We start from the raw sequence: 18,612 nt of genomic DNA on the forward strand, positions 1-18,612 counted from the left end.
AAGTTTTTAGTTCCTCTTCCACAGGAAAACAACTGTGCATATTCACACAGTCTATATGCTTCTTGATTTTGTACACCTCTCAGCGTACCCATAGATCTTCAGTCTCAGGAATAAAGTCCTACTCTGTCTCTTCCATGGGATATCACTTATTGGGAGAAGTTTCTTGAGAAGATATTTTAATTATAATATTATAACCTCTTTTGTTAATGCAAATATCTAATCAGCCGATCATGTGACAGCAGCTCAATGCATAACAGCATATAGACATGGTGAAGAGGTTCGGTTGTTGTTCAGAACAAGCATCAGAATGGGGAGAAATGACCGACTGTGGAATGACTATTGGTGCCGTACGGGGTGTTTTGAGTATCTCAGAAACTGCTGATTGCCTGGGATTTTCATGCACGCCAGCCTCTACAGTTTCAAAAGAACGGTGCAAAAACATATAAAAACCACCCAGTGAATGGCAGTACTGTGGGCAAACACATTGTTAATGAGAGAGGTCAGAGGTGAATGACCAGACTGGTTCAAGCAGGCAGGAAGGTGACAGTAACTCAAATGACTATGCATTATACTGGTGGAATGCAAAAGTGCAATTTTGAATGCACAACAGGTTGATTCTTGAAGTGGATGGGCTACTGCAGCAGAAGACCATGAACATACATTCAGTGGCCACTTTATCAGGTGTCTCCTATATTAGTGGTCCCCAACCAAAGCATGTGTTACCGGGCTGTGACGAAATGATATGATTTGGCGATATGAAATTATGTGAGTCAGCTGCACCTTTCCTCATTCCCTGTCATGCCCATTGTTGAACTTGAACACGCAAGGTCATTACGCACGTGAAGTCATAACCCACACGAGGTCATCAGTTGCCGAAATGCAGTGATACCCTGCATTAGTCATTGCTACTGGCCTGGAGAGCAGACAGATGGGCGCCGCCTCTAAACCTGTTTAGCACACTGAAAGTTCGTTGGGAACCCGGTGCTAAAATATTCGCAGACGACTTAATTCGGGCTCAGGATTTCATAAGTAGCAGAGCAGCTACCTCGCAGCGATCCACTGACTGTCATCCCTGGGGCCAAACTTCTGTCAGCTGCTCTCTCCAGACCGCAACTGCTGTGGCCCTGGCAAGGGGACCTCTGGCCCTTACCTTGTCCTCTCACTGGTACAATGATTTTATATGTTCATACGAGGAAAATATGTGCTGTGTGTTTAATATCCAAACGTTACTTAAACTTGTATGATGCTATTGACTTGTAAGTGAGTTATAATTGACTTATCACTATATTCATGTGAGGAAAATATGCGCTGTGTGTTTAATATTAAAATTGTTAGATAAATCCGTTTAGAAACAAAATTGAATGTATGAGCCACTTATAAGTGACTCATAGTTGACTTATCACCTATATTCCAGTCGTGATTAACACATCCTCCACCCCCCCCCCCCCCAACCGGTTGGCCAGTCTGCAAGAGTATTGTCAATATTAAACCGGTCTGCGGTGCAAATAAGGTTGGTGACCCCTGTCCTATACATAATAAAGTGGACACTGAGTGTATGTGTGTACAACAGACATTGATTCAAACGGGAACCAACCTTCATGAAGAAGCCTGATCTAATGTAAAATGAGGGTAGTAATCAGCTTGAAATTGAAAGGACAGCTTTGTTTGCAGGCAATACTGTCGAGTGAGCACAGACTACTCAACTGATGTAGGCTACAAACTCGCATGGCCACTAAATGCATCAGCCAAACATAAACCATTGGGGTTGGGTTAATTACTCAACATCAAACCAGGTATCAGACATGTTCAGCTAAGTTATTTTGCATCATTGCTGCTGAATTTAAGAAAGCTTCCAGTCTTATTTTGTTATTCAGTACATGGTACATGGTCACAAACATAAGAGGTTCTGCAGGTGCTGGAAATCCAGAGCAACACAGAAAATTTTATGGATGCTACATCTTTCCTCTGCACCCCCCCCCCCCCCACTCCCACATCCACCTATCCTCCCCCTAACCTATCTTCACCTGTCACTTGCCAGCTTGAGTCTCTTCCTCTCACCCCCCTTTGCATTCTGGGTCCTTTCCTCTTCCTATTCAGTCCTGAAGAAAGGTCTTGCTCACAACATCAACTGTTTGGCACCTCTGTAGATGCTACCTGACCTGCTGAGCTCCTCCAGCATTTTGTATGCAAAACGTATTCAGGCACATAGTAATTCGGGATGTTTGTGTACTCGGGGAAAGAGCTTTCACAACAGTAGTTTTGCATGTCTGGGTTCTCTGCCTTGCAAAGCTTTTAGACGATACATATGAATGACTTTGAACCAGCAAAGGTATTTGAACATTCAAAGGTGTCTTGTCAGTTATAGTCTGTTCCCATTGTAAATGTGTAATTCAAAGGAGCAATTTGTCAGACGCAAAATACTGAAGTAAACAATGTCACTCCACTTACTGAATATGTATTAAATTACCTCTATTTATCTTTGTTCTTAAGCATATTAAAACTCAATGTATTCTGAATCTGAGATGATGGTCCAGGAGAACGCCTGCTTTTCATGATCTACAAAGACTTTTTCTGTCTACAAGCTTCAGTGTTTCCAGTGACTCAGTTCACAGTCACAAAAGGATGTGATCGACAAAGTCTTCATTTACCATCCATTGCTAACTTGTGGAGACACAAAAGAGTTCACCTGATTCACGGATCTCAAATCACACACAGGCCAGGACCAGGAATGGATGACAGAATTCCCTCCCTGAAAGTCATTCGTAAACTGGGTGGAGTTTTAAGAATTGTCACCATCACTCACCGTAACATTTTGATTCCAGGTTAGTTACTTGATTTTAGGTGCCATAGCAGACATACACACAGTGGCAACTTTATTAAATATCTAATAAAGTGACAGCTAAGTGTTTATTCACGGTCTTCTGCTGTCGTAGCCCATCTACTTCAAGGTTCGATGGGCTGTGTGTTCAAGGATGCTCTTCTGCACACCACTGTTGTAATGCATGGTTATTTGAGTTACTGTCACTTTCCTGTCAGATTGAACCAGTCTGCTCACTCTCCTCTGACTTCTGTCATTAACAAGGTGTTTTCACCCATCAGAGCTGCCACTCACTTGATACCTTTTGCATCTCACAGCATTCTCTGTAAACTCTAGAGACTGTTATGCATGAAAATCCAAAGGGCAGGTTTTGAGATACTCAAACCACCCCATCTGGTACCAACAATCATACCACTGTCAAAAACACTTGGATCACATCTTTTCCCCATTTTAATATTTAGCCTGAACAACTGGACCACTTGATCATGTCTGCAAGCCTTTATGAATTGAGTTGCTGCCACATGAATGGCTGATTAGATTTTAGCACTGACAAGCAAGTGTACTTAATAAAGTGGCTGCTGAATGTATTTTTGGATCATTGCTGTAGATCTCTAGAAACTAATCTGGGAACTTAACCACAGTCATTCTCATCCTGTCGTTTGTTACCCAACTAATCACAAATCCATGCCTAGTAAAGCAGGAGCCCTGAATTTACTTATTCTCACTGAATCTGATTGTTTCTTCACTTACTCATTCTTTGAAGTGTGCCCAACAAATCATTGTGTATAGTCCAGGTTGGTAAGCTATAGGAAGGATGTCATTCAGCTAGAAAAGTTGCAGGAAAGATTCACAAGGATGTTACTGCCACCGGAACTCTTGAGTGCAAGGTGAAACTGGATAGGCGGGGGTGGGCATGCTAGCATAAGAGTTATTGTAATCACTTTACAGCACGATGATTATCATTCAGGTTTTGATTCCCACCATTGACTGTGAGGTGTTTCTATCTTCTCCCTGTGACTGAATGATATTCCTCCGGGTGCTTTGGCTTAGAGCATAACACTAAGATATCGGAGCAGAATTAGGTCATTTGGCCCATTGAGTCTGCTCCACTATTTCATTGTGGCTGATCGATTTCCCTCTCAACCCCAATACCAAACACACATTCTTCCCAGTATTCCAAACACACGCTCTGGGTGTTTGTGTGTTGCTCTGGATTTCCAAAGTTCAAATTACATTTATTGTCAAAGTATATATGCATTATGCAACAATGTGATTTGTTTCCTTACAAACAGCCACAAACCAAGAAAACTGGGAAGAACCCATTTTACATAGACCAGCTGACACCCAATGCCCAGACAGAGAGAGGAGAAAACAAATCATGCAAACAATAAAAGCAAGCAAAAAGCATTCAGAATGAAAATGAGTCCATGAGGGCATATGTACAAAATTAAGGGAAGGAAATTTAGGGGAGACATTAGGGGAAGTTTTTTTTACACAAAGGGTTGTGAGTGCCTGGTATGACTTGCCAGGGATGGTGGTGGAGGCTAAAACATTAGGGGTATTTAAGAACCTCTTGGACAGGCACATGGATGAAAGAAAATGGAGGGTTATGGGGTAGTGTGGGTTTAGTACTTTTTAAAGGATTATATGGATAAGCACAACATGGAGGACTGAAGGGCCTGTACTGTCCTGTAGTGTTCTATGGTTCTAAATATGAAGCCTGGAGCAGGCCCACATCTTTAGCCTCAGACTTGGTCTCAGTTCAGCATCTGCAGAATCTCTGGTACTCTAAGTCAGGGTAGTAAATTGTGGGCATGCTATCACAAGCAGAAGAATGAGGGGTGACCTCAATGAAATCTATCAAATGATGAAAGACAATCACAAACGAGAAAATCAGCAGATGCTGGAAATCTAAACACACACACACACACACACACACACACACACACACACACACCCCCCCCCCCCCCTCCCCCCCCCCCCCCCCCCCCTGGAGGAACTCAGTTGGCCAGGCAGCAGCTATGGAAAAGAGTAAATAGTCAACATTTTGGGCTGAGGCCAATCGTTGCTGATTTGATTTGATGTAAATGATGCTTTTCACTGTATGTTTCAATGTACATGTGATAAATAAAGCTAGTTTTTTATCCCCCTAGATCAGGTGTGGGCAAACTTTTTGACTTGAGGGCCACAAAGGGTTCTAAAATTTGACAGGGGGTCCGGACCAGGAGCAGATGGACGGAGTGTTTTGGTAATACACCTCATAAGAGAAAATAAAATATCATGGGATATGTAGAAAACATGTGCTTTAATTTCAATTGAAAATGAACAAATGCATTACAACAAAATATCTGTCTTTGAAGTCCCATGGTATTTAGCTATTTATTGAAATGACTTTTAAAACACTGAAAATTAAATGAATAAAATACAGCTTTTTTTAATAGTAACGGTTATTATTTTAAAGCACTGAAAATTCTGTTATCCTTCAAGATATTATCATCATCACTCTCCTCCTGACTCTCTTTATTTCAAAAATGGTAGGAGATGCAGGTCTACTTGTCCTGCTCATTCTAATTCAATTGTCCCCTGTGCCAAAACTCAACAACGACCCGCAGAATGACAAAGCAGGGAGAGCGCGCCGATATGCGGAGCTCTGTGCTCGCAAATCCCCACAGGCTATCTCTCTTAGCCGGAACGCTGGCTAATTGTGAGCCGGTTCGGATGTGCCAGGAAATGGGTCGCCACAAGGTCACAAAGTAAAGCGCAAATGTGGAGTAATACGCTGCACCTCAACAAAGGTCAATGTATATAGAGTGCGTTATCTATTGGGAAAACGCCAGAATTGCGGGGAGAAAACGTTAACAAGGTTTATTAATATAATTTCATCAAGTTCTGCAGGCCGGATTAAAAAGCTTAACAGGCCGCACATGGCCCGCGGGCCGTAGTTTGCCCATGCCAGCCCTAGATCGTAGGAGGCTGAGAGGTGATATTTTAGTGGTATATAAAATCATGAACTAGATAAGGTGACTTCTTTTTCCCTGGGTCGGAGAATCTAACACTGGAAGGAATAGATTCAAGGTGAAAGGAGAAAATTTTAAAAGAACCCTAAGGGAAAATTTTTCACCCAGAGGATGGTGGCTACATGGACTGTGCTGCCAAGGGAAGAGGTTAGATGTGGGTGCAATTACAATTTTTAAGATAAATTTAGACATATACATGGATAAGAAAGGTTCAGAGGGATGTGGGCCAAATATGAACAATCGAGACTAGCTCAAGTAGGCACATAGGTTGGCATGGATGAGTTGGGTTGTAGAATTCTATGACTCTGTTATTCTATCATTGCGATCTGCTTTTTTTATACAGTCTTAGAACCATAGAGCTCTACAGCACACAAACAGGCCCTTCAGTCCATCTAGTCCATGCTGAACTATTATTCTGCTTCTGGCCATTGAACTGAACCTGGGCCATAGCCTTTTCTCCAATGCAGTTATCCCAAATTCTCTTAAACATTGAAATCAAACCCACACTTGTCACTTCCACTGGCAGCTTGTTCCACACTCTCACCACCCTCCAGATGAAGAAGTTCCCTGTCACGTTTCCCTTAAATATTTTACCTTTTACCCTTAATGCATGATCTTTAGTTCTAGTCTTACCCAATGTCAGTGGAAAAGGCTGCTTGTATTTACCTTATTTACACCCCTCATAATTTTCTATACTTCTACCAAATGTCCCTTCATTCTCCTATGCTCCATGGGAGAAAAAATCCTAACCTATTAAATTTTTCCCAATAAATTAGATCCTTAAGTCTCAGCAAGATCCTTATAAATTTTCTCTGTGCTTTTTCAATCTTATTTCTATATAAGGAACATAATAATGGGTTACGTTTACAATTAGATACTCACTTTTTGCTTTACATAAAACAATTTTCAATCAGTTAATTCACAGAAGGTTGTATCATTCAGCTGTTTGTTTCATGATGCTCCAACGTACTCCTTTGCCCCAATATCAAGAACTATTTAATAAAACAACTTCTATTTCCTGAGCCAAACATCCCCATAACCTTTCCTAGTGATACTTCCAATTTCGTGCCGGCTATTTTAAGTTTGACAGATGGAGCTTACATTCACCAATATTGTCACTTACATTTATACTGATAGTGTCCTGATGGCATCAATATGTAAAAGAACTCAATGTTCAAAGTATGTATGTGTCACCATATATTACCCTGAGATTCATTTTCTTGCAGGCATTCACAGTAGAACAAAGAAATACAATGGAATCAATGACAAACTAGACACAAGGACTGACAGAAGTCAATGTGCAAAAGAAAACAAACTGTGCAAATACAATAATAATAGATGTATCCTATAGAATGCCATGGTAGCATAGTGGATAGAGTGACACTATTACAGCTCAGAGTGTTAGGGTTCGGAGTTCAGTTCCGATGCCCTCTGTAAGCAATCTGTATGCTTTCACTCTGACCTTATCGGTTTCCTTCAGGTGCTCTGGTTTCCTCCCACAGTCTAAAGATACGCCAGTTAGTAGGTTAATTGGTTATTGGAAATTATCCTGTGATCAGAGTCTGGTTCAATAGTTGGTTTGCTGGACAGTGAGAGTCACTGGGCCAGAAGGACCTGTTTAGTACTGTATCTCTAAAGAAGTTATAAATAAGCAGACAAATAAATAAAAATTACTGAGAACAAGAAGTGTAGTTTCCTCGAAGGTGAGTTTGTAGGTTGTGGAATCAATTCAATGTTGAGATGAGTGAAATTATCTAAGCTGGTTCATGAACCTAATGGTTGAAGGGTAATAACTGTTTCTGAACCTGGTGGTGTGGGACTTCAGGGTCTTGTACCTCCTTCCTGATGGCAGCAGCGAGATGAGAGCATGACCTGAATGGTGGATGTTCTTGATGATAGATGCTGCTTTCTTCTGAGTATGACTCATAATGTTACCAACATTATGAGGCCATTAGTAGGGAGGAAGGATTGAAATACACACTGCCAGGAGAAGAGAAAAAGTAGTAGTTTTGAAGAATCAATCAGAGCTTCCATAATAAAGATAGGCCAAGGAAACTCAAATATACTTTCACCTGTGGTATCACATTGGAAATGGGAGATACTCCAACATTACTGACTATTCAGACCTTAAGTCTGGCATGTTCAGTGGCATATCATTGACTTTTTTCAGGCAGTGATTCAGTTAATCTATTGAATATGTGTGCACATTTCCATTTGATAAGAGATCTTTAACTCAGCTGGGGAATCTCATTTACCTAGATAGCCACTTGGAATGGAATTTATCACTCTTCAGAGAATGAGGTGCTTCATAGATTTTACTAATTAGGAAACAATTACTTTATTTAGCAGAAAACTGTCTTTGTCGTCAATCACCATTTGTATTTTGATTCCTTGAACTCGTGCTAACAGTCAGGAAACAGAATTAACAAATAATGTAGTCTTGAAGATATTAGTGTATACATAGGTAATTGAGAGAGATGGGGATAGAAGCGTAAATTGGTGGATTGGTATATTGGGTAGCCAGGGTAGGGGGAGATAGATCTCTACCAAAGGAGATGCAAGATGTTTCTTTCCTCTACTAGCCTGCAGGTCACCCTTGGGGAAGGCGTAGCACCTGCTTAGCACCCGTGATCCCCGATCAGGGTCATGTGAACCCACGGGAGTAGGTGGTGGATGGTCATATGAGCAGCTGGTGCAGATCACGTCCAGGTTATTCAACCACTGACGCCAGACAATCTCTGAAGAGTATTCATAATGGCTGGGGTCACCCATCCTGTAAAGACACTGCCCAGGAGAAGGCAATGGCAAAACAACTTCTGTAGAAAAATTTGCCCGGAACAATCAAGATCATGGGACCATGATCACTTACGCCATACACCATGGCACAGAATGATGATGATTGGTAGATTAAGGAGAAGTAAGGTGGAGGGAAAACACTTTTGCATCATGCACTGTTCAAACATTATCTGCTGAATTCATGACTTTTATCATATTTAAAGGCAGTGGGAGCAGATGCAGGAAACACGATTACCAGCTGTACCTCCAAAGCACCTCCTAGAAATGATTATCAGAGTTGGTTTCTGTGGCTTGCTCCTGCTCTGCTTTCTTATGTTTCTCACTTCCTTTCACTCTCTGAGCTCATCTTGTCTCTGGAAACCATCTGATGCTCCCTCAGATCTATTCCAATTAAACGGCTCAATGCTCCAACAAACTCTTCATTTAATGGAACATCTCCCATTTCCAATGTGATACCACAAGTGAAATCATATTCAAGTTTCCTTGGCCTATCTTCATTACGGAAGCTCTGGTTGATTCTTCAAAGCTACTAACTACGTTTTCCCTTCTCCTGGCAGTGTGTATTTCACTCCTTCCTTCCTACTAAACATAGAACAGACAGCACAGTGTGGTCTTTCAGCCTGCAATGTTGTGCTGGCCTTTTAACGTTCTCCATGATGAATCTAACACTTTCCTCCCACTTAGCCTTCCATTTTTCTTTCATCCATGTGCCTGTTTAAGAGTCTCTTTAATGTTCCTAATGTATTTGCCTCTACCATCAGCCCTAGCAATATGTTCCACACACCCACCACATTCTGTGTAAAATTAACTATCCTATCCTTTCTGGCAATCATGTTAAAAGTATGCCCTCACTTTTTAGTAATTCCCACCCTGGGGAAAATGCATCCTATAGTCTAGGATTGTTCAACACTTTCCAGGTGAAGCAGTCATTAACTTTGGTTTGGGAAAGACAAGAAACAAACTGTTGGATCAATGGACCAAACTATGGCAGAAATGGACTGTCAACATCTCGTTGCGACACTTCATGTGACCAGCTGAGATGGAGGATATCAACCTGAAGTATCAACTATCCATTTCCCTCTGCAGATGCTACCTGACATGCTGCGTTTATTTATTTATTGGTTTATTATTGTCACATCTACCAAGATACAGTGAAAAGCTGTTCACACAGATCACACAGATCACTGGCATTGAACTACAACAACTTAAAACAGTCGCAATGCAGAATAATGTGTAAAAGCTTCTGAGAAAGTGCAGCACAGGTAAATAATAAAGTACCATTTCTTAAAGAGGTAGATTATGAGATAGAGACAATATTATTGAACAAGAGGGCCAGAAGCTGCCTGAGAGCCTGGTAGTACATGCTTTCAGGCTTTTGGTTGGAACCAGAGTGGCTGCTGCATCTAAGCAGACCACCAACTTACTAGAAGAGTGTTTGGATACCAGAGTATTCACTATGATCCAAAAATCTCCCAATCAGAACACGTTTGATACCAACGAATCAAATCCTGAATCTGATGTTGGTGCTGCTCTCCAGTGTTTGCTCAGTGGAAGATGAGCTGGATTGAGTGTGAGTGTGCACAAGTCTTAGACATATACTATATATTTATATATATTGAACTATCATTTCACAAAACATGTCATTCATAGACAAGGGCTATATATAATTATCGTGTGTATGTTTACTGCTATCTTATGTGCTATATGTGTCTTGTGCTGCGTATGATTATTGGTATTATGTTTTACTCCTTGACACTGGAGGAACATTGTTTTGTTTTGGCTGTAATCATGGCTAACATGTATGGTTGAATGATAATTAAACTTGGACTAAATTAAACTGGTAAAATCCTATGCATTATCAAACTATTTTAGCTAATGTTTCCAATATCTTTAATCAGCCGTTTGAATGAGATTTATAACTCTCTAGAAAACTGGTTGCTCTATAAATCTCAGTTATCTGTAAGTTATCCTGTTCACTCGTTGCTCCTACGCAGACCCCTCAGTTCTAAGTCTCCTGAAATTATATGTTCTTGTTATTTTGAGATTCCGCACAGTCACAGAGCTTTCTGGCCCAATGTGACTGTTCCACCCAATTGCCCATACAACAAATTTACCTACTAATCCATAAAAACTTGGCAATGTGGGAGAAATCCAGAACACTCAGAGGAAAACCCGGGTGATCACTGGGAGAACATACAAGTGCCTTATAGACAGCAACCAAATTCAACCTGGATCACTAGCACTGTAATTTCTTCTCTATGATTCATGAATGGATTGAGAAGAACACAGGACAAAACTATAACAGGGCTCAGAAAGCAGAAGAATTTACACCAAGACCTGAACTCAACTGCAAACGGTTGCACATTTTTAAATGAAATTGGACTACATACGGAACTGAACAGTGAGAAATAAACAGGGGTACTTTGGAAAAAGAAGAGAGTCAAAGCACCTTCCTCTTCAAATCTCACACCATTCAGAGTTGGAAACCTTACACTTGTCAATAGAGTAATTGTTTTCTCTCCGCAGCACCAACATTTCTACTACTTCCCTTTTGGTTTTGATTTCAGCAACATCTCTGACTAGCATTCACAAGTTTTGTTTATTTTCACTCTCTATATATCTTCCCCAATTAATTTAATAGCCATTTACTTTCAGGAGAATGCATGAGCTCTATTAAATGTGTGGGTTTCCACCTGCATTTAAGGTTAGTGAGCTAATCTGTAATCTTTACTTCTCCTGTTTTTGTTTCAGATTTTCAGCATCTGCAATTTATTGATTTTCACCTTCATTGTCACAGGTGTAAATCCTGGAACTCTCTCCTGAAGAGCATGGTGGGACAACCTTCACTAGAAGGATAGCAGCAGTAGTTATCCCACTGTAAATAGAGCTGTCTGGTTAATTAGTTAATGATGAAGTTAGAGAGTGTGAAAGTAACTCAAAGTATGAATCATAGCCGGAACTGTCGCTCACTAACTATCTTTTCAGTAATATGGCAGGGGCATGGGACCCTACCATATTAGTTTAAACCACTCCCAACAGCTCTAGCAAACCTGCGCACAGGGGTATTTTGGTCGCTCTCAGATTTAAGTCTGATCTGCTCCCTTTTGTACAAGTCACACTTGCCCCAGAAGAGGTCCCAATGATCCAGAAATCTGAATCTCTCTCCCCAGCTGCAATTCTTTAGCCACACACCGTCATCTGCCACTTCATTCTATTCCTATCCTCACTGTCACATGGCACAGGCAGTAATCCCAAGACTACTACCCTTGAGATCCTGTTTCTCAGCTTCCTTCCTAACTTCCTGTACTCTGTTTTCAGGACCTCCTCCCTTTTCTCCCTATGTCGTTAGGACCAATATGTACCACAACTTCACAATTACCAATTTACCCACTGACCAGTACGTCTTGGGACTGTGGGAGGAAACCGGAGCACCTGGACAGAACCCACACGATCTTGGGGAGAGCGTACAGAGAGCAGTGAGAATTGAACTTGGGCCACTGGTAATGTAAAGTGCTGTGTTAACCATTACGTTACCATGCCACCCTATCTATCTGTCTGACCGTCTATCAATAAACAACAAATATCACGGCATATGCCAGTGATATAAAACCTGATTATGATTCCGAGCTTTTCTATGTTCAAAGTTGATCTGATGTTAAGCAGAGACGGATTTTGGACCCATGAGAGGAGAGCTCTGACTGGTTTGATGACGATTACTGCCTTGTTGGTTTCTACTTCACCCATGATTTACCTTAAGCATCTTTTAAATGCAGTAGCTATGAATTTTCTGTAAGTGATACTGTTATTCTGTGTTCTGCCTCTGATATTAGCATAATAATTAACAGACAACGAGGATCTAAATCAGCTCTCTGGATGGGCTCCTACCGGTGAGTGGCGCATTTAGCCAACCTCGACCAAGTCCATGAATGTGCATGCAGGTTAAATAGTCAGCCAGTATGTGTCAATTAATAAGAGTCCTTGTTTAATAGCTCATTTGCATTATCCCGTGCTGCAGATATTCTTTATTCAGTGATGATACATGGATTACACTGACAAGCCTGATTTTTTTTCACCTATTTCTAATTAGCTCCTGAGCTGATGAGCTGGCTGATCCACTTATGAGGCCTTTTATAAGTTCGAGGAGTTGGTGGGACTGGAGGGTAGGGAGGGAGGCATTTGGCATGGTGGCCTTCATCAGTATAGGAGCTGAGACATTGAAACCGGAACAAGAGGTCATTGGTTAAGGGTGAGAGATGTGGTATTTACTGGGGGAACCTGAGGGTGAACTTCTTCACTCAGAAGGTGATGCGAACTGCCTGCAGAAGTAGTGGATACGGGCTCAATTGCGACTTTTAAGAGAAGTTTGGATAAGTACATGGGTAGGAGAGGTATGGAGGGCTATGGTCCAGGTGTGGGTTGATGGGACTAGGTTGAATGATAGTTCAGCATGGACTAGATGGGCTGAAGGACCTACTGTTGCTAGCACTGCAGGATTCTATTATGTTCAAGTTGTACACGGCATCTATGAGGTTGCACTTGGAGTATTGTGTACAGTTTTGCTCACTGTTATAAGAATGGTATCAACAAACTGGAAGGAGTGCAAGAAGGTTCACAAAAATGTTGCCAGATCACAAGAGCCTGACTTACAGGGAGCTGAGCAGACTAGAACATTACTCCATGGACCACAGGAGAATGAAGGGTGGCTTTAAAGAGGCATATAAATCTTAGATTTTGGGTAAATGGATAGATAGTGTGAGTACACACGGAATCTTTCCTAGAGGAAGGTCAATAAGATCGAAAGGACATACTGTAAATGGGAGGGAAATTATTTAAAAAGGACTGGAACGGCGATTTCTTCACAGAGAGGGTACTGGGAATTGTTAGATCCCGATGTTTCTGCTCAAGGTTCTTTCAGAAGTCAGGAAAGAGGCATAAAACTTTCTATCACGGTCTGGTCCGTGGACACCACATTCCAGTTCATGGTCTGGTCCATGGACTCCGCATTCCGGTTATTTCTTTTTCCCCATGTTCCGTTGGATGCTTTGAATGAGGCACCTGATCCTCATTTTGAAACTGCAACATAAATAGCTTCGGGGTTCGGCTATTCCTTTGCTGGACTGTCATCAGAAACCCACACCAAGAAGCTCGTCACCAGAAACCAGTCACCAGAAGTCAGTTACTGGAAGATTGTCACCGGAAGCCAGGCTGGTGGATTTAGGCTCCGAGCTGCCGAGAAGTCTGGACCATCATCAGAGCCGTTGAGAATTGTGGACTCTAAGTTGCTTCGGTGCCTGTGGCTGCTTAGTGAATTCAGTCGTTTCTGTGTCCAGCTGAGTTGCCGGCTGTTTGCTGCTGCTCTGAGTAAGGTACAAATTCTGCCGTTTTTGTGGCCGGCTGAGACGTGCTGGTCATTTGCTGCCACTCCGAGCAAAGATATGTATGGACTGTCATTGTGTGGTTTTGTCTCCTTGTTGTTCAAGTCCTTTCCAGCTGAGTGGGTCTGGCCATTTGTCGCTGCTCTGAGTTGGGTATTCTCTCTTCGTTGTCCAAGTCTGTGTTCCAGTCCAGTCAAGTTCAAGTCCAGGCTCTGTGTTCCAAGCCAAGTCACGTCCGAGTTCCAAGTCAAGTCCAGTGAAGTCCCGGGTCCGAGTCGAGATCCAAGTCCCGAGTCCAAGTTAAGTCCAAGTCCAAGTCAAGTCCAGGTTTTACTGGTTTGTTATCCAGCATTGACATTTTGTCCTCATTCCTGGCCTTCCTAGTAATTCTCAATAAACACAGTTCTGTTTATACTACCTCAGTGTCTGTGTCCTGCACTTGGTCCGTTCTCAAATACCCCTTGTAACATTTTCTGCTTCCTAATTGTTATATTAAGCATTAATAGAACAGAGAGAAATTGAAACAATTGTGATAGAGGTCTACAAATAGGGGAGAGAGATAACAGAACTAAGAGACTAAGATGGAACTGTCCCATAATACATCTCGTTCAATACTACATAGATAAGGAAATATCTTTCCAAATTATAGACAAGAGTCAACCAATGAGAAGCTCTTATTCAAATAATGTAGCACCAAGAGAAACTTACAGAAATTTCCAAACTTACTTTTTTACTTAAGCCCTTCACACCAATTGGGGAATAGGTAACCAACAGCAGCTCATCAGAACCCACTGTCCTGGGGCAGTCTTTCGAGTTACCCCAAGTGTAGCCCATCTTCTAAGTCCTTCCTCTCCCAGGGACCTTTGTGGCTTTTGGAGCTTCCGTTGGCCTTTCTGTAGCTCTGGGTTTTTAATGGGATGAAGTTGGTAGTCCCATGCCCAATTCTCTTCCTTTTGCAGCTGGACTTGGATTGGAGTTAGAACTTTACAGATTATACCAATATGACCACTAAGGGACATACTAAATAACTGCATATATGTACTGTGGCCATTTGGAATCATATTAACCTATTACGTGTATGTAAGTAATTAGATAAAATGCAAGCAGTTAATTAATCGTTAAACTGCAAAGAAAAATACAGTTAAACAGATGGATTCATCAGTATGTGGAATGAGCTGCCAGGGAAAGTGCAATAGCAACATTTTAAAGGTATTTGGTGAAGTAAATTGATCAGAAAGGTTTAGAGGCATATGGGCCAAATGAAGACAAGTGAGATTAGCTTTACGGGGGTGTCTTAGTCTTCATGACCAAGATGGGCTGAATGGCCTACTTCCATGCTGTACCAGCCTGTGAACATGAGTCACCTATGCCAGGAGAAGGAGTGTGCACTTCCTCCTCGGAAGTGTGTTTGCGATTGTGAAAGTCTGACTCTTCAGATTCTGCCATGGTAGGATCCGAACTGTTGTCTGCAGATGAATAGTCCAAACTTTGACTCCTAAGCCAGTGACAAATGTGGTATCATACCTTCTGACATCCTGCTGATTCCATTGACAGCAGAGCAAGCACACGTCTATAAAATGGTTCTAATGATAGGAAATCATCGTTACAGTTGGAAGCCGTTGTTGACAGAGCAACCCAATTAGTTCCACAACAACATCCTGCCCTGTCCCACAGCCCTGTAAGTATTCACCTCCAAAAATTTATTTTCCCTTTGACTGTCACAAGTGAATCTGTTTTGAGTCAGTCAATTTCTAAACACACTAGTTTGTTATGAAGTTTAAATTTCCCTCCGATCCCCCCACTGCACCTTACTTTAAATCTGTGGTAACGGAATTTTTCTGCTACCAGAAATAACACTGGAGAGTCATTGTCTTGCCCCAAGGAAGGGGAGTCCAAAATAAGAGGGTACAGATACAAGATGATTGAGGAAAGATATGAAAGAGACTTGAGTAATAAATTATTTCTCAAGGGTGGCACAGTAATTTAACAGTTAATGCAATAGCTTTACAGTGCCAGTGATCCTACATCAGGGTTCGATTCCTGCAGCTGTCTATAAGGAGATTGTACATTCTCCCTGTGACTCTATGGTTTCCTCCAGCTGTTCTGGCTTCCTCCCACAGTCCAAAGCTATACAGTTATATGTTATGGGCAGGCAAGGAGACAAGGTGAAAGAAGGAAAAGGGGATGGGGAATGGTGAAGGAGGGGATCATGACTGGATGTTAGCCAGAAAAAAGTGTGATCTCCCAGTGGCCACCCATTTTAATTCCACTTCCCATTCCCATTCCAATATGTCTATCTATGGCCTCCATCGAGTGTGGCACTCTGGTTGGAGGAACAACATCTTATATTCCATCTGGGTAGTCTCCAACCTGATGGCATGAATATCGATTTCTCAAATTTCCGGTAGTGCCCCCCTCACCATTCCCTATCCCCATTTCTTCTCTCCCTTTATCTCCTTGCCTGCCTTTCTCCTCTATCTGGTACTCCATCCCCCCCTTTTCTTTCTTCCATGGCTTCCTGAACTCTCCTATCAGACTTCCCCTTCTCCAGCCCTGTATCTTTCACCAATCAGCTTCCCAGCTCTTCAATTCACCCCTCCCTCTCCTGGATTCATCTATCTCCTTGTGTTTCTCCCTTACCTCTCCCCACCTTTTAAATATACGCTCATCTGTTTTTCTTCACTCCTGCTGAATCGTTTTGGCTCAAATTGTCAACAGTACTTTTTTTCTGCCTGACTGCTGAGTTCCTCAAGCATTTTGTGAGAGTTGCTCAGATTTCCAGCATCTGCAGATTTTCTCTTGTTTGTGATTTACCTTTCACCATTCGATAGGTTTAAATGAGGTCACCCTCATTTTTCTGAATTCCAGTGAATACAGACCCAGAGCCATCAAACACTCTTCATAATCCTGTTTAATCCTGAAAGCATTTTCATAAACTTCCTTTGCACCCCTCTAGTTTTAGCGCATTATTTCTCAGACAAAGTGTCCAAACTGCTCACAATGCTCCAAGTGAGGTCTCGCCAGTGCTTTATAAGGTCTCAATATCCTTGCTTTTATATTCTAGTCCCCTTGAAATGAATGGTAACATTGAATTTGCTTTCCTCAGCACAGATTTAACTTGAAAATTAACCTTTAGGGAATCCTGGACAAGGATTCCCAAGTCCCTTTGCACATTAGTTTTTTGTCTTTTCTCTATATTTAGAAAATAGTCAACCCTTTCATTTATCTTACCAAAGAGGGTTACCATACACTTTGTAACACTGTATTCCATCTGCCACTTCTTTGCCCATTATCCATATCTAAGTCCTTCTGTAGCCTCTCTACTTCCTCAAAACTTCCTGCCACTCCACCTATTTTCATATTGTCTGCAAACTTTGCAATAAAGCCATCAATTCCAACATCAAAATCTTTGACATATAATGTAAAAAGAATCAGTCCTAACACAGATCCCTGTGGAACACCACTAGTCACCTGCACCCAACCGGAAAAGGCTTCATTTATTTCCACTCTTTGACTCCTGCTAATCAGCCATTGCTTTATCCATGCTAGAATCTTTCCTGTTATCCATTCCAACATGGACCAGTTCAACCAGGTCAGCTTATCACTGGCCTCGGATGACCAGATAACAGGCTGCTCCTTCAGAAAGCCAGCATTTTTCATAATAAAGAATTTCTTATCTGAAAATGGTCACTATGCCCATCTTCAGATGTTCTGATTAAGTTATCCCAGAGTTAGAACTGGGTCTCCAAATAATTCCCAAAATGGTGGCTGCAGAAAATGGCAGCTTCCATTCCTGCAACTACGTGGCAAGAACAAAGACTTCTGCTTTTGTCAGTTTCCACCATCCATGCCTCATTCCTGTTCACTCATTTGAAGTTTGTAGCTCTTACATGCTAACAATTTTGTGTCACAATTTACTCATTTCCTCCTCCTTGAGATGTGATTTTCCAAAGGAGGTCTACTTTTGCATGTTATTGTAGATTTCTGATTTATTTTGTCTGTACACTTTTGCAATGGAAAATTAAATTTGCTTTGGATGGAGAGGAAGTGGGGTGAATTTCAACTGTGCCCAATTTCAACAGGTGTTGGGGAAATCATCCAATTCTCACCAACAGTGCTAAGGGAAGAACTCTGTATAGATTCAATGCATGTGAGTAACTGGTTTTCTTCACCTTTTTGTTATTCTTGCAAAACAATATGAACTTGATGGGGAAAAATGGCTTTTTTCATAATGACAACTTCCTTGGCTTACAAAGAAGCACACCTAAATGCTTAACTTTAGTTGAAATTGTTCTCAGATTGGCACAGGTGTCTTTCCTTCACCATTCGATGTTGAGGCAAGTGAATTCATGCATTCAACTGATTCCACAACCTATGGAATCACTTTCACGGACCCTACAAATTATGTTCTCAGGATTATTTATTTACTAACTATCCATTAATGAATTAATTGATTTATTTATTCATTCTCAGATCAAGCTGGCAAAATCTAAGATACGGGCACAGCCAAGCATGGCCATTTGCTAATTGTTTGGACTATTCTGGTGGTGTTTAGTACTGTGGCTCTCTGGAAATTAATACAGATATTACTGTGTAGCCCTAATTG

The sequence above is a fragment of the Hypanus sabinus genome, chromosome 4 (assembly GCF_030144855.1).
Source record: "Hypanus sabinus isolate sHypSab1 chromosome 4, sHypSab1.hap1, whole genome shotgun sequence".
Classification (NCBI taxonomy): Eukaryota; Metazoa; Chordata; class Chondrichthyes; order Myliobatiformes; family Dasyatidae; genus Hypanus; species Hypanus sabinus.